Source organism: Branchiostoma floridae, chromosome 1 (assembly GCF_000003815.2).
Source record: "Branchiostoma floridae strain S238N-H82 chromosome 1, Bfl_VNyyK, whole genome shotgun sequence".
NCBI lineage: Eukaryota > Metazoa > Chordata > Leptocardii > Amphioxiformes > Branchiostomatidae > Branchiostoma > Branchiostoma floridae.
The window spans coordinates 30,192,717-30,197,761 of NC_049979.1; the positions used below are offsets into that span (position 1 = coordinate 30,192,717).

A 5,045-nucleotide genomic window follows, 5' to 3' on the forward strand; every position below is an offset into this window, starting at 1 on the left:
TTTACACATCTATATCTAAATGCTCTGGTCAATGCATTTGTACGGGGTTTAGGTTGTACGTAGCCTCCTCTTTGTGGTATCGTTGTGTTGTGGTGATGTGCAGTGTTGATATTTCTTAAGTTGTCATACATACATTTTGGTTCTTTAGTCGTCACTATCTAATAGAAGGTACAGATAGTTGTTGTAAACTTCTTTTCGTTCACTGACGGCCAACATAGTCTATCATGTATCCCATCTGAGCTGGTTGTTAGTGATGCATTTGCGGCTAACCTTGCAGCTTGTGGGGCCGCGAAGCACAGTGGGAGTCACTGCATGAAAAGTCGAATTTACCACATTGGTAAATGCGATGTATAGCCGGGTAAAGTTTAGATTTACCCGGGATTTATCGACATTTACCCGCCGGTAAAGGTGCAAATATACCAGGCATTTACCCGCATGGTAAAGCGGGTAATGTTTGCCTGATTTACCCACATTTACCAGGTTCGTGTAAATATGTATTTACCGAGATTTACCGTACGAGGTATTTCTCATATATTTTGCGCATTTACCGACATTTACCAGGCGGAGTATATCTCATATACCTGTATTTACCCATATTTACCTCGGATTTATACAAACATTTACCAGAATATCCAATGCCATATTTACCCCCTTTACCCACATTTAGCTGGAAGTTTACCGATCACTTCCAAGAATTACCCAAATTTACCCATGATTTCGAATCAGAACATGGTTTGTGGCAGAACTCAGTAATATTTATTGGATAAACATATCAACATTGACAGGTTTTCGAAAGGGTAAACAGATAAATGCTCTAGCTTTACCATATACAATTGTTACCTTTTCTTATAATTCAAGTTTAAAGTAATGTTCATAGTATGATTGGACATTAATCAACTGTCCTGTTTACAAGCTATATATCATGAATGACATTCAACAAAGTAGCATCAGTTTATCATCACACACTATCTAAACCTATCATCAGTCTCCGTGATTGTGCACTGACAAACAGGCTTTAGAAATTATATACAAGAATACTTTTGCCATACACTATTTGTTTCTACCAGACTCTGGCCTGGTCAAATGGTAATAGGGGAATTTTGAGTAGGAGTTAGTTGGCCAAGGAGTGAACTGACTGGCAGGCAGATAATTGAATAGGTTGCAAAAGACTGAAATCCCATGGTACCTTATTTGTCCCTATCTTTTTCATCCAGCTGACATGTCTGCCTGGAGACTACAATAAGCCCTCAGGCAAGAATTTGCAATATATGTACTTTTTTTATAAAAACAGTTGTATCACATACTCTGTGCAATATCTAAACTATGCTGTCACTGTTAACAAATGTATGAATCAAAATGTTCCACTATATAATCAGATACTCAAGACGAATGAAAGAAACAGTAACATGACAATAAAAACTGCAATGCATAAATGACATATGACATTCAGTGCTCAAGGCCTGTATTGTTTTACACTTTGCCAACATGATCCTATCAGCATCATGTAATGCTGCATGTTTATCCAAGCAATAATTCATCATTATCTTCACTTCACAGATTGGGGAATTCATAACCTATCATTTCTATATTAATAACAGATTAAAAACAAGCCTATAGTGATCTGGCTAAGAAATCCCTTTTCTTTAGAGAAGGGTGAGGGGCAGATGCAAGTGAGGGTTCAAAATACCACCAGTATATGCAGGTACAAATGGAATTATCAAATGGGACCTGTGTAGGTACAATATAATACTGACAACTATGTAAAATGTATCACAAATCATAATCACATGGTTCATACAATTGCACAACACTGAAACACAACTTACTTCATACTGGAAGTTTTCAGAAGCTATGAAGGTCTTAGTCAGTTAGCAGCCCTTAGGCCAACAGCGATCAGATATAAGAACAAAGTTGTTGTCGATACAAATGTTTAAATACAGGTAAGTAAACTTATAACATCCTCTCCAAATTCTCATCTATATTCTAGTCCTCTGCTGCAAAGCACTCCGTGTAGTGTCCACACCAGCACAGGCTGCCTTCTTCTGTGTCTGAATCCTGAACTCCTTGGCAGGAGTTTGGAGTCCTTTGTGTGATGAGCCAGTTCCTACATGATAAAACAAAAGTATCACAGAATATCAACCTATGTGTGGAAATCGAGCCTACCTAAATTTGCGTCTGAAGGGAATACCCATGTGTACTGAAGATTGATAAATATAGAATACAACACAGCGTATTCCGCATCAGCCTAGGTACCAGCCAGCCAGTGTGTCGAGTGATCCGACCCGTGGGAAGGCTGGGACTGAGGGTGATACCGAATTCATTGTGTTGTATTTTACTTTTATGTCATACCTGGGCCGCGATAATGGTTGATAGGGGTGTTCTGGACCGGGTGATAAAAAGCTGCATCACACGGGCTTCGAACTTTTATCACACAGGCTTCAGTCAAACACTTACGCACTCTTCCCACACCTAGAGCGGCACAGTCTAGAATTCGAATATCTGATTCGGACGTTAGAATTGCTGCTGTAACTGTTTTTGTTTGAGGACACCAAAGTTTTTATAACCTCTGGCACGTTTCGCATCGAAACTTGTGTTTCTTCAGGTAGGTATGTCATAAACAAAATAAAACATGGTGTATTCTGCATCACCCTCGGTCCCAGCCCTGCACGGTCAGTGCCAACAACTCTATTCTTTAACATCAATTCGAGAAAACTTCCAAGAAAAGAACTCTATTCAAGTGATGGAAGCCTGTGTAATACAAATAAAAAGCCTGTGTGATACAGAAAAGTACCATCCGGTCCAGAACACCTGTATCGAATGTTATCAGGTATGACACAAATAAAAATATATATGTACAGCAATCAAGGAACATGTCACACGATTTTGACATAACTGGGGTAACCTTAGTTGTGCCTTGTCCCATCACAACAGCTAACTAAAACCAGACTACGCAGAATCATGATAACGGCCTGCCTCGGTAAACACTGAAGTGTGACAATGATGATATTGAGCATGCAGGACTGTAGTCTTGAGTCTTACCTATGGAGTGTGTAGCAGCATTGAAGTACTCAGCAGCTAAACTTCTGGCTGATGCTTGCTTTACTTCTGGCTATCCACCCTCACAACTTGTGCTGTATATCTGAAGGAGGTATCTACTGCAGCTGTACTGGAGGCATATAAAAAGGGAAACGATGACACAAATGACAAAATCAGATCCGGTCAACCCAGAATTTAATACATAAACACCGTGACTTAAATCCATACCTGAAATATAATATAAAATGTATTAAACAAATATTAAATTAGTGATAGCTGTCAGTTACTGAACAGTGTTCAAATTATTAAAGGTTAGCCCTTGATAAAAATAATAGTCATGACGAGTTTGACAGCCTTGGCTCAAGTTGGCTGTCTGTGATGCCAGCCATTTGAACGAATAAATGAACGAAAATTAAATATATAAATATGTATATAAAATATAACAATAACCACCAGGTGCCAGTCAGTAGGTACCCAAATTATGAGTAATGAGGCTGTTTTAACGTGGTCGTATATCAAAGCACAATTATTCACCCCTCAAGTGCTGTTTTGCAGCATATTTTCATAAAACCTAATACGAAATGCCTGTTGTCCAAAAAATTAGGCATTTTCCTAATGGGGGAGGGGGGCAGGCTAGCTGGAGACAAATTTGCGTTTCTGATGATCACATGTCAAAAACATTAGACAAGTGGGAAAAACGAACCTACATTTTGCTTTAAAATAAAACAGCACAGTCTAATAATATTTTCTACTCACCGAAGTACATGTTGGTAATCCTGTTAGGGGTGCGCCGCACAGGGTGGGAGGGGGGCGGCCGCCAAACGTACATCCAAAAACATCAGTCACGATCATTTTCCGTCCGTTTAAGCTTACACCATATTCCCCCAACACTCACAAGCCTCTCCCAAATTTCTGACCGACCATAGTAGACTCCTTGTGCCATTTTTAGCGTAGAAAGCGATACGTAAAACCTCGTAGTCATGTCCGATCTCATTTCTGTAACGACTTTTTTTCTAATCGTCCCGCCCGCATGGTGCGCATGCGTATCCGACGGTCCAATCAGATCGTAGTATTTCTGTGGCCTTTAGGATGTTGACCCCAAGGTCGGAAGTTGACCTTTTAGCATCCAATACAGCAAGAGTACCTGGGACATTTGTGAAACCAAAAAGCTCCTTGGTGAAACAATGTAAAAGCTTATAAGACTTTCCTTTCTTGGTTAGATTCAAGTTTTCTTTACAGCAAAGATTGACCTTTTATCTCTTTAATTTTTTCACTGTAGATTTAGAGTGTTGCCAAAAGCTGTGACCTTTGTTATTCATCACAAACTGTGTAGTATAATACAATAATAGATAATAATAGATCTGTGATTGTGAACTGTCTTGAGTTTTAACTGAAGCATTTTTCATCCTGACAATGTAATTAATGTACCCCTGTATAAGGCCTTATATCAGGGTCCATCCTGACAATGTAATACATGTACATTTTGTACCCCTGTATAAGGCCTTATATCAGGGTCCATCCTGACAATGCAATACATGTACCCCTGTATAAGGCCTTATATCAGGGTCCATCCTGACAATGTAATACATGTACCCCTGTATAAGGCCTTATATCAGGGTCCATCCTGACAATGTAATACATGTACCCCTGTATAAGGCCTTATATCAGGGTCCATCCTGACAATGTAATACATGTACCCCTGTATAACGCCTTATATCAGGGTCCATTCTGACAATGTAATACATGTACCCCTGTATAACGCCTTATATCAGGGTCCATCCTGACAATGTAATACATGTACCCCTGTATAACGCCTTATATCAGGGTCCATCCTGACAATGCAATACATGTGCCCCTGTATAAGGCCTTATATCAGGGTCCATCCTGACAAATGCAATACATGTACCCCTGTATAAGGCCTTATATCAGGGTCCATCCTGACAATGCAATACATGTACCCCTGTATAAGGCCTTATATCAGGGTCCATCCTGACAATGTAATAGATGTA

At 39.5% G+C, this 5,045-nt stretch overlaps 1 long non-coding RNA gene across 1 annotated transcript; it reads right to left on the reverse strand.

Annotated features, from left to right (window-relative positions):
- Window positions 1-733: 733 nt before the first annotated feature.
- LOC118430889 lies at window positions 734-4,422 on the reverse strand. The gene is made up of 3 exons (XR_004832903.1): window positions 3,793-4,422; window positions 3,040-3,166; window positions 734-2,104 (listed from the first exon to the last, which is right to left on the reverse strand). It is a non-coding gene; the product is annotated as an uncharacterized LOC118430889 (long non-coding RNA).
- Window positions 4,423-5,045: the final 623 nt, after the last annotated feature.